This window comes from Hippoglossus hippoglossus, chromosome 4 (genome assembly GCF_009819705.1).
Source record: "Hippoglossus hippoglossus isolate fHipHip1 chromosome 4, fHipHip1.pri, whole genome shotgun sequence".
NCBI lineage: Eukaryota > Metazoa > Chordata > Actinopteri > Pleuronectiformes > Pleuronectidae > Hippoglossus > Hippoglossus hippoglossus.
Genome location: NC_047154.1, coordinates 12488644 through 12501940, shown reverse-complemented (window position 1 = coordinate 12501940; position 13297 = coordinate 12488644).

The following is a 13297-nucleotide window of genomic DNA, read 5'->3' as shown; positions in this document are numbered from 1 at the left end:
GGCCCACGATAATGTTAACATTACAATACTGCGATTCCGCGATAATCAATAATCACAAGGCAATCATTTAAAATTTTCAATAATTAGAGTGGGATTAATCCACCGATCAAGTGTTTTCAATAGCATCATCTGCAGGGTTCTATATTAATATGACAGAACCTGTATTATTCTTGTATTAAACTGAATATACATAAGACAGAGTTAATAATGTAGTAGACCACTGTATTAGGGAAAATGATACACCCAGCAAGAACCTTTAAAACTTTCAGTGTATTTATAAGCAAGTACTTAATTGTACTCAAGTAAAAAGGTTGATGTGGTACTTTTACTTTGAGGCTACTTGAATGATTTTTTATCTATTTATTCGTACTTAGGTAAAAAGAGTACTTCCTCCACTACTGCTGTACACCATATCTTTTCTTTAAAAAAAGAAAAATGTAAACAAGTCATGAAAAACTATTATCAAAAGAAAAATTATAAAAGCATTTCTGTATTACAAAATTACTTACCATTGTTTTCAAGGCACGCTGCAATTTCTCATCTCCTTTTTCTTGTGTCTAGTCCTGTGTTTGTCATGTAGAGTTAATATTGCACAAAGAAAAGTACATTATAATATATAATATAGTTAATTAGACCACAGCTTGATTTTCAACTTCCCATCTGTCAGTATTGTCCTGGTGAAGCAGCCATGTGTCAAAAGGCAATACAGAGAAAATAACTGTGTTCGTGTTCAACAAAAGGCCAAAAACACACAGAGAAAACACAACACAACACATTTGTGTGCAGGGAGAGTGTGACTGCATGTTCTGGTGTTTCTGTTTACAGAGTCAGGTTTGACCTCTGTTGAGCATCCAACAATTGTACAATCACATGTAACACAATCATCTGAATGATGTGTTTGTGTACAGGACTCAGATCAGCAGCTATAGGTCACCTTTGTAAAGAACGCCAGAATTTATTTGACATTTTATCCAACAGATAAATACATACATACTGCAAACATAACCAGCAGAAAATGTCATATCAAACCAAATTTAAGACGGGACAAGAGCACAAAACAAGGATCAAGGGAATATATAACCGTGACAGAGCAGTATACATTGTGTATTTAACATGATGTATGTACCAAATAGTACATCATATTATATAAAGTACACAAAACATCAAATTATACATGTCATATTGAACACATCATATTCTTGTAAAGGGTTCAACTTCATTACATCAAGTTACTGTAGCATAAATGACCCATAATTTCATGTAGCCATCTTGCGTGAGGATATTTTTGCAATTCTGCCCAAAGTTTGTTGGTAAGTCGATTTTTACACTTCGTGACACAATAAGTATTTGAGCATCACAGGGATGGACAGGACATAGGCCCATACTGCACAGTACAGGAGACGTAAGCCTTCTGGAAATCAACAGTTGTCATCGTATTTATCGGACGAGATAAAAACAGTTGATTGGTCTGCATATTGCTGCCATTGTAAAGCACGTTGTAATGTGGATTTTGGAAAATGCTTAATAAATAAAGTTACCATCTATGGTTTTGTCTTTCATGTGGCTGCTGTGTCAGACAGCTTTTTATTTCATTCTTCCTGGCTGTACTAGAGATAGAGGGAGGTGTGAGAGGTGTATTTGGACACTTTATAAAGTGTTCACCAACAGACTGCTCCACCCTCTCCAAGAGACCCTTTTCTCTGTTTAATTGCCCCCTATTAAAAGGGTTTTTATGAAGGATACACAAGTGAGGACACTTCGTAGTATCCTTTATTTCTTTAGGGGTTTAACTCTGTGTGTGTTTTGTGTGCAAAAGAAAAGCTGTTCACAAAAAGAGCCATTGACGGTTCTTTGTGAGGCTTTGTATATTGTGTGTTTTGAGCTTAAATACCAAACATTGCAGTAAAATGTGATTTACCTATGACATACCTATACAAATCTTACCAGTACCTACCATCACACAAAGGGACGGCAGAAGATGAGAGGCTCAGTATGAGGTAATTAAAAATATATGTAATTCTATTTTTCAAATGACCTTTCAAATAGACAGGGAGACAGCAATATCATTACGTATAAAACTTAAAGTGTGAGGGGGGACGGGGGAAATGTTCCTGACACTCTTGGACACGAGGATGTGCTTACAAAATATAAAAAAGTTAAATTAAAGGCATAACAAGTATTTGACAGAACGTTTTCAACTCATGACCCTCTTACTGGCCTTTTTCTTAAGCTTTCGTCTGTCTCACTCTGTCCTTATAATTGGATGGAGTTTGTTCAGTTGTCATGGAGATGTCTGTTTTCATCATAAGAAGGCAGTTGCAATGGATACAGTCATTGCTGGCTGAGTCATTGATGAGTTTAGTTAAATTAAAGGGTTACACCACGTCATAAGGTCGTATTGGACCTCAAAGCAGCAGAAGCTCAGATATCTTCACTCCCTGCTATAAGAACCACTGGATCCTACATTTCCCATAATGCAACTCAGCGTCATGTATATTATGGGAACTACTCTGCCTAGTCTGCCTTTGTCTTTCAAACTCCATGACTCCATGAGGTTTTCACATTAGCTTTCTGTATTACGCCCTGATCCCTCTGACATCAATGCAGAATAAATTATGCAACTCTTTGTGTTAAATAACTCACCGTAATGACAGATCTGTGAGCGCTCACTGGCAGCTGCTGAAAAATATTTAACATATATAACATTTAAATATATTAATAAAAATCGAAATATATAACATATATAAACATTATAGCCAAACAAAGTTAATGTCCTGTAACAGAGTGCATTAAAGACTCTGGCCTGCAGGGTGCAGTATAGACATGCTCTGATGTGGCAATGGTGGAGAAAAGAAATAGGGAACTGGGCCCTGGACCACTGACCCATAATCCTGTGCTGTGGCTACAGGCGCTGCATGTTAACCCTGTGATGAGAGGCCAGGGTTGTTTTTTTGTTGTTGTTTAAAAGAACTTAAAGTCAGAGCAATGCAAATACACTTCTTTTGTTTGTTGTGGGAAAATATACATATCTTTAATCAGATAAATGGTTTGACTCTTATCGTGTGGAGGTTTCTAAAATGGCCCATGTTTTGTTTAATATGAATATTTGATACTTTTTCTCTGTTTAATACCAATATAAAGTAAAATGGCACTCAATATAGAGCACATACCTCTGCCAAGGCCCTACATTCCCCTTATGAAACCACATTCAAATTCACTGGATCAGGATTTGTATTAGGATCTGCACCAAATCACACACACTCATAGTGTCTTGTCTTGCCTCTCATGAATGTGCCCACACTTTCAGATTGCGTTCACACCTGACAGGTCTGGTCATGACACGAGCCACATCACCTCCAGATGTGGTCGGGCCTCTTTGTTACATCACATCACATCGTCACATTTTGTTCCCACTGATGTATAGATATATTTGGTTTATAATCTAATATCATCAGCAGTTGCAATTAACTATTCCTGAAGACTCAGTATCTCTCTGTACTTCCTGCTTGGTGTGAACCAGTTGACTTTTTTCCTGGATACATCCCGGCTCCAGCCAGTATGTCTAAATGAGTCACCATGACAACCACTGAGGTGTCACAAGAGTCTGCCACATACTAACATGTCATCCACACAAAAGCATGACCATACATGCCACCATGTGATGCATGTATAGTCCATGTATTTGCAATACTGTGATGACAAACATTGCCAAACAAGGAGCAATACAACAAAATACAAAATAGGACAGAAATTCTTGGGGTCTGCCTGAATTTGAATACAATTCAAATTGATTGGATGGACTCTCTGTGTATTCACTGAGGGGCAATTTGGCTGACAGTGGTAGTCATCACCACTCAGCACACACATTATAGACAGTAAATAAGACAAACTGTTAAACACAGGTCAAAAATACATATAGACTTTAAGTCTGTTTGTCTTTGTTGTTGGGCCATGGTTTTGTGTGAAACCACACTTCGGCCTACATGTGCCATCAAACCCTGAAGCCGCATGTTCCCCCAGGACTCCGTCTCCCAGGGGCCATTAAAAACCAGAGCAAGGAACTCAGTCTCCCAGCAGGCAACAACTTCACACAGAGGGGTGGAAAACCCCCCCAGGGACACAGGTTTCAACTCCCATTGGTCACTCTGGACCCCATGACCTGTGAGGTCACCGGGCCAATATAAGCCAGGTTCTCCAGCTTCTTGCTCGATCTCTCTTTTTCTACACTCCCTCCAAGGAGAGAAGGCGGTCGAGCCTCTTCATCCTCTTCCTACGATCCTTCCACAGGAGGGAAGGCTGTCGAGCCTCTTCTCCAGCTCACATCTTCTCTTCCCATCCAACTCTTCGAGAGGAGCACAAAGGTGCAGCTTCCAGCTCATCTTACCAAGGAAACCTCTTCGCACTCCAAGCTCTGCCAACCCTTCAAGCAGCGACTCGATGTCCTGCTGTAAGAACTTCAAACAGCAACTGAGCTATACCGCTCAACCGAAACCAGCAAGACGACACAAAACTGCGAACTGCACAGCAACTTCCTTTTTCCCCTTTCCACGGACTGGTAACACAACTGGGCTTAATAATTATACTAGGCTAAGCAAGACTGTTTATTCGATTCTGTGTGAGGTTTATAAGTTTGATTTGTGGTGTTGTGATATTTTGGGTACAAGTTATTGAGAAAGTAATGTTAGTCTGTTATGCTCTTCACAGTCTTTCGTTGCATCCAATCTAGTAACTTCCTCTAATTTGGCACACACACAGACACACGCATAACTCTTCACCTCATTAGCTCTACAGGTCGTAAACATTCCAATAGGTGGGGGACGGGTGTTATCTCTTTGGCCAGCCACCATCTTGAAAGCACGCTGACTCACACAGACACACACACATGTATACACACATACCTATCTTTGTTTAGCAATTAGACCGTTAGTAATTTGTGTTTTTATACTTTATTATATTCATAATAAATGTTTTTCTTTCACAAATGTTTTTTATTAATGTTGCATAAGTGAATTTCGCCAACCTCTACACTGTCAAGAACCCCATATCTTTCAACTTAGCTAACTATCTATATGGCAATTTTGGTTATAGTTATTAATTTAATTGTTAATCAGAGTTCCAAAATTTGTAGTTAGAACCTTAATCTATGAGACTTAATCAATAAATTGGCTATCTTTTCCCTTCCTTTGAAGGGTGGTGCCCCGAGGTAACTTTAATCAATTAAAGCTATTATTTAATATTAATAATAAAATATTAATATCTAATATTTTATTTTGATAACCAAATTTATTGAATGCCGAAAGGCACACCATTTTATGGTATCACGTTTGATGCATTATGGCACAACATTAATGGCGTCCCTGGGTGGGCAGAGTACAGTTGGCAAAAATTCATAATTATGTAATATTAATTAGTAATTTTTATTTTTAATAATTTCTCCAACATTAATGGCGTCCCTGGGTGGACAGAGTACAGTTGGCAAAAATTCATAATTATGTAACATTAATTAGTAATTTTTATTTTTTATAATTTTTTCCAACATTAATGGCGTCCCTGGGTGGACAGAGTACAGTTGGCAAAAATTCATAATTATGTAATATTAATTAGTAATTTTTATTTTTAATAATTTTCTCCAACATTAATGGCGTCCCTGGGTGGGCCGAGTACAGTTGGCAAAAATTCATAATTATGTAACATTAATTTTTTCCTCTTCCATTTTTGGTTAACATAAATGGTGCCCCCGCGTGAGGAAGAGTACAGTTGAAAAAAATTAATAATTATGCAATATTAATTTGTTTTCATTTTCGGCAAACGCTAGAAATAAGTGGAATTTTGAATTTTCAGTCAAGCCAAAGGTTTGAATTCAATTCCACTAGTCTGCCACCGGAGTAGACATTCAACCGTATTTACAAACAAGTGCATTGTGGTGAAATTTAATTTATTCATAAATTAAATGTTTATTAATAATTAATTATTCATAACTACCATTTTAGGTCCTCATAGTGTTACGCTAAAAGATTGCTATCGTTGCTAATAACTCCAGTTGAATATTCGTTGTTGAAATTTTAAGAATTTCTGTTAACATTTGAATATCACATATTCAATGTTAACTGGTCAAGCTGTGAAATTTTCTGTAACTGTTGCTTTAGAATTAAGACATAGCGTGCCACCGGCCCTATGGAACAGAGCTTGTACCTGGCTGTTACTGCCAAGCATATCAGCCCAAGTTGGATAAGAGAACCTGAGAAAGAGCCACAGCGTGCTTCCAGCCCTGTGAATTTATAGAACCCCTAACTGTTACTGCCCTGCATATCAGTTAGTGATTAAAAGTTTGGTGAACTATTTAATCCACCATAGTTTGGTTAGGCTAGTGTACGATCAAATCCACACTACAAGGTGTCTGCCAGTGCAACACCAAAGCCAACCACACTGCTTTTTGATTTATAAACTTGTAAATCTAATTTTCAATTTCAGAACCAACAATGGAGAACCCCTGTGTAGAACAATTTGTTTCTTCCATAGCACAGAGTCTGACCCCTGGCTATCCTGAATTCATCAGTAAGTTGAACTTCAGTGAGTGTAATAAAGAAATAGATTCTCTACTTAACGACAGGTGTGATGCACAAACAGCATCAAAGGGTCCATTGTTGAGATGCATGATTCTAAATTTCCACAGGCAAATCAACCTTGCCTGTCAGAGCAAAGCAGCTGTGGAACAGGAGGTAAATGCCCTAAGAGCGCAAAATGCTTTTCTTTTCCAGGAGGTTCAAACTGCTAGTAAGAAAGCCCTGCACTATTTAGAGGACCTGCACTCAGCAGAGTCAGATCTCATTTCACACAAGGAGGAATTGTTAAAACTTAGATTAGAAGGCCCGGCCTCACATCAGTTTTTGAACCAATGCGATTCTGGTTATTCCGATTCACACTCCTCCGATAGTGTACGGTTAACTCCCTCTTCACTCCCAAGATGGGACAGAATCCCATCCGACCCTAAGTCTTCGGGAATTAAGTCACCTCCTGATCCTCCACTGACAGGAAGAGGTAACGGCTTCCTAACTTCCCATCTCCCTGACTCTGACACTGACATTGACAACACATGTAGTTTATCTTCAAGAACACATTGTGCCTCATATGCTTCTCATCCACGGATGCATGACACATTTTTCCGTGCACAACTCTCCAAAGGGGGGACTTCAACATTTCAGGATGTTTTAGCACCTCCCCCTCAACCAGAGAAACCTGGAGCAGGTGATGCACGTGCCCGGACCTCACAGTGTCCTCGCTTTGATTTGCTTGAGTTTCTAGCTAAAGATATTGAACAATTTGATCCAGACAACTGTGATAACAATATTGATAATTACTTTAGAGAACTAGATCTCAGCTTAAGTGATGTGCCAAATGCAACAGAAAGAGAGAAGGTTAGACTTGTGTTAAAAACCAGCTCTACAGCTGTTCACAAGTTTATTCAGTCACTTCCTTCCAGTGTCACAAGTAACTACACAGAGCTCCGGCAAGCACTAGTCGAGGAATTCTCTTCTACTGCTGACGAGATCACATCCATTGTTACAGCATCCCAAATTAAACATTCACGTCGCGAAAATCCCAAGGATTATTTTCGACGTTTGAGGCATGTTTATTTTCAGGGAAAGAACGCACCAGGCCTAGAAGAAAATCCCACCTTCAAGTCCATGTTCTTACGAAACTTACATCCATGTATACGCACACATGTTGTACTGATGACACAGCAAGGAAAACCTTCAATGCAGCAGATCAGGAAGATGACACAGGTGGCTTGGGAAACTGTTATCACTTTCAAGGCTACAGTAGGTGCAACCGAGCCCGTCAAAACAAACAGCACGGTGTCAAATTCATCCGCTGCCTCAAAACTTCACCCTCACAACAAAACGAAGGGGGGTGACAGAAGGCAGCGTAGGGACACAGAGCGTACCCGCCATGTCCACCAACTTCCCAGAGATAGGCATTCCCACAGTAGAAGCTGTAGGAAACCATACTCTGAAATTCTGGCCCAGACAACTTACCACTGCTCAGAAGATGACGACAGCGTCTCTGAGTACAGTTTAAGATATGGTTATGACCGAGCACACAGTGACAGCGCCTCTGAAGTCCTCCTGGACTCTGGCTCCCCAGAGCGTTACGGCCCTGAGCCACGACACAGGCGATCCAGAGCTCGCTCCTCAAGGCCATAACCAACACAGTTCACCCCTGTACTGACAGTCAGTATTAAGTTTCTTGCAGTTAATAGGAAACCTGTTTTGTTAGCAACAGCAGCAAACTTCAAAACCTAAATTCTGATTAAACTTATATACCACTGCCAACTTTGTAAATATGTTTGGATCGACTACTTTCCATTTCATAATAATGAAGGCCATACCACATGTTAGGACATTAGCATATTATTACAGAAACAATGATACAGTCATTTGGATTTGGAGACTTTGAAAAATTATGACAACCTTCCGCAGAAATACCTGCTGAAGATTAAAATTGTTAAGTCTAACAGATCAGACTGAGTACTACATTGAGTAGGATTCCATGAGTGAACAAAACTCTTGGACATTCCAAAAATGACCTTATCATTGTACGTGCCACTCTCTCTGCATCTTATCTTACAATTTACAATGTCTTATTTCTTCCTTTTTCTCCCTAACCTAGTGAAGAGCACAGGTTATTCATATTGTACTGTCATTGTAATCTGAATTATTTGTCTAATTTGAATCTTGCTTAGCCAAACTAGATAGTATACACAAATGCCCAGATGTGACAATCCAAATGAACTGACAATTGACTTTTCCAGCTTTGGACTAAACATGTTCAAGTTCGCCCTCAGGAACCCACGTCAGGTGCGATCCTGAGAACGAAGGGGGGATGTTGGGCCATGGTTTTGTGTGAAACCACACTTCGGCCTACATGTGCCATCAAAGCCGGAAGCAGCATGTCCCTCCAGGACTCCGTCTCCCAGGGGCCATTAAAAACCAGAGCAAGGAACTCAATGTCCCAGAGGGCATCAACTTCACACAGAGGGGTGGAAACCCCCTCCAGGGACACAGGTCTCAACTCCCATTGGTCACTCTGGACCCCATGACCTGTGAGGTCACCGGGCCAATATAAGCTAAGTTCTCCAGCTTCTGGATCTCTCTCTCTCGATCTCTCTCTTTCTAAACTCCCTCAACGGAGAGAAGGCTGTCGAGCCTCTCCTGCCTCTTCCTACGATCCTTCCACAGGAGGGAAGGCTGTGGAGCCTCTTCTCCAGCTCACATCTTCTCTTCCCATCCAACTCTTCGAGAGGAGCACAAAGGTGCAGCTTCCAGCTCATCTCAGCAAGGAAACCTCCTCGCCCTCCAAGCTCTACCAACGTCCTAGCAGCGATGCGATGTCCTGCAGGAAAACTTCAGCCAGCAACTGAGCTATACCGCTCAACCGAAACCAGCAAGACGACACAAAACTGCGAACTGCACAGCAACTTCCTTTTTCCCCTTTCCACGGACTGGTAACACAACTGGGCTTAATAATTATACTAGGCTAAGCAAGACTGTTTATTCGATTCTGTGTGAGGTTTATAAGTTTGATTTGTGGTGTTGTGATATTTTGGGTACAAGTTATTGAGAAAGTAATGTTAGTCTGTTATGCTCTTCACAGTCTTTCGTTGCATCCAATCTAGTAACTTCCTCTAATTTGGCACACACACAGACACACGCATAACTCTTCACCTCATTAGCTCTACAGGTCGTAAACATTCCAATAGGTGGGGGACGGGTGTTATCTCTTTGGCCAGCCACCATCTTGAAAGCACGCTGACTCACACAGACACACACACATGTATACACACATACCTATCTTTGTTTAGCAATTAGACCGTTAGTAATTTGTGTTTTTATACTTTATTATATTCATAATAAATGTTTTTCTTTCACAAATGTTTTTTATTAATGTTGCATAAGTGAATTTCGCCAACCTCTACACTGTCAAGAACCCCATATCTTTCAACTTAGCTAACTATCTATATGGCAATTTTGGTTATAGTTATTAATTTAATTGTTAATCAGAGTTCCAAAATTTGTAGTTAGAACCTTAATCTATGAGACTTAATCAATAAATTGGCTATCTTTTCCCTTCCTTTGAAGGGTGGTGCCCCGAGGTAACTTTAATCAATTAAAGCTATTATTTAATATTAATAATAAAATATTAATATCTAATATTTTATTTTGATAACCAAATTTATTGAATGCCGAAAGGCACACCATTTTATGGTATCACGTTTGATGCATTATGGCACAACATTGTTCAAACATGTATGTAAAAGCCAATTGATCCACAGGTTCAACTATCTGTTAGATGTGGGCCTCCTGAGGAAGGTGAACCTCCTCCCCGATGGCAGGAGACTGAACCCTGGGTGAAAAACAGACTTAATAAAAGTTAAATAAAAGATTTCCGTGACTGATCTCTCAACATCAAATCCCAACTTCCTCAAGAAGAACAGTCTCGAATTGGTGTGGAGTCAAGTGTTGGAGTCGAGAGTCATTTCTTTAAACAAAAATACAAGCTATTGTAGTTCATTCTTTTTATTGACTACGGAGGAATGGGAGGAATGTGTAATTTCACTTCCTGGAAATGACTGTGTCTCCTCTTCGTGATGTGAATAACATGACTGTTTCATTCTATAGGCACTGTTATTTAATGTGTTCAACTTTCCTCATACAAATACTGTAACTGAAGTTAGGCCACCAAATACACTGAGCACACGTGCTACAAATTCAGGGGGTTGAGGTAAACCTTCAGTCACTTTGTCAGTACATGTGCGCACTGGATGTCATATGGAAGCACATGTTTTTGCAGGCCACACATTGTCATGCAGATCAAATCATTTTTAACACAAAATAGTTCTGTCTCTGGGTCTGTGGCTGTGACAAAAAAAAACAATTTAAGCGTCTCTACATCCTCATTTTCAGTCCATGTGACAACTGATGCCCGGGAACTGCACACATTCCTTTAAAAAATAAAAAAAAAGTCATTCAGCATATGCATTGTTTCAGAGTTTCCTTTGTTAGTTCAGGAAGCAGGATTTCAGGCTCGGTTACATATCTTTCTATTTACTCCATCTAACTGTGGTTTAGGTTGATTGTTGATTTGTTGTTTGAATATCGTGTTTTTTTTTTTAATCAATATGATATTATAGAGTATACTATTTTGCATGACAACAATTTGATATTATTCTGTTTGAAACGGCTTGTTTTATTCTTCCTTCAGTGGTACCTGAACGCACCTCCATTATACTACATACTAGCATATACAGTGCAAAGGGATTTCAATCACTGGCTGTATCTATGTGCTATAATTTGCCTGTTTTCTACATCAGGCTGCACCTCCATGTTGTGACACTGTGTATAATATTCCACAAGGGGGCGATGCTGCTATGTGAAAACTTCAACATGCCAACAAACATTTTTTTAAACAACGTTGCCAAATTGAACACAATAAGTGTGGACATTACAAGAGTACCGATTTTAACAGCACGGTAGTTCTTCTTGAAAGCATTATTCCTCTCTCATTTTCACATGTGGTGCATATGTCCTCTGTGTGGCTGGCATAGATGGGACAAGAGATTACTGGCAGTGCAGTGGAGGCATAATTGGGGAAATTTTCAGTCTGGCTGGTCTCTCCGCTCTCGGGTTTCAGCATGCATACTAATGTGACTCACAGTCTACACTCGGCATTGAGTTTTAACAGTTTTAAAGAACACTGAGTGAAGAAACTGATGCCAGAAACACCACTGTGTCAAGCACAGAGAACTCTCAGAGCATTGCATTGCACACACGCAGAGACATTTTGGTTCAGTAGCCGACCCTGTCTTGTTCATTTAGTGACAACTTCCACTGGCATTTCTCTTTTTCCTCTCACTCTCTCTCTCTTTCTCTTTCTCCCACTCCCTCTCTAAACAGGATGTTTGTATCTCAGTGGGCCTGCCAGCACAAAGCTGATGATCAGATAGTGCGGGCTGTGGAGTGCCCAGCTCTCCCAGCGCTGTTACGGCTTAACTGGGATTTCGAGCTTCCATTCGGATTCCCCCCTAAACCAACACGCCGCAAGAGACGTCAAAACACAGGAGGTCACGCAGTCAGCAGCTCCGGCCCGTTTCACCCCCGGGCCGCTAGCTGTTGTGTTGACAGTGAAAAGCCCCCATCCATGTTTTATTCCAAACTGCTTCTCAGCCTCTCAGTGATGAATTCAACTTCGGAGTGACTGTCAAAGGAAATGAGCAGCGAGCTCTCTGAGTGTGCTGCTCTTCATCTGGAGAAGACAATATATATTATATATATAATTACTATATAACTGATGTGTTTGTGTGACAAGGATCACCCCACAAGATTCAAGAGTGCAGTGCTTTATGGTGACTAATAATTCAGGCACCAAAGCGGGTTGCATTCAAAGGTGAGATCATTAGACTCAGGAGACTTGGGTTTCCGTGTATTGTGCTGCTGTGCGTGTGAACTCTCTGCAGTTAATAGGCAGCACAGGATCTGAATCATGGGCACAAGTTGTTTCATGGCAAAACAGTGTTCTTTAAGTGTGAGTTCAACAACACACTCACACACGCACGCACATCTCTCTGTACTTGTGTAGTGAGGACACTCATTGACATAATGCATTCCCTAAACCTTACCCTAACTTTAACCATCACAACTAAATACCTTGGCATTGAACCAAAATTAGCCCTCATGACTATAGATAGACATGCGCGCACACACACAGTCATGTCACAATGACTTGAGAGGACATTAAACTTATTACCAGGATACTAACCTTAACCATACTACTTGTCTAACCTTAACGATTACCCTTATCTTACCTGAACCTAACCTTAACCCATCCTTAAAACATATTGTCACCTTAGATTTTAACGAATTATCTTATGAGGAATTGCTTTTTGTCCCCACAGCATGGCTGTGTAATAGAGATTTAGGTCCCCACAACATGAGTAATACCTGGACCACACACACACACAGAGGGTGCACATGGAAATAAAGGTTCACTGGACAAAACTTGCATTCCTTTCCCTCAGTTTTTGCAGCACATTAACAATCTGATAAATGATGGTGACAACAGCAGACGGCAGTGTCATTTATACCCAATGATGGGAATTTTGAAAGCAACAGCAGGAAAACTGCTCCTAACAGTGTGTTCTGTTCTCTTGCTTTATTAATAGTCAGCTTGATTTTTGACCATAGAAGAAGTTTTCGTGGAAACAGTGGAGGGCATTTCCTGTGAGACGTGACGAGCTCAA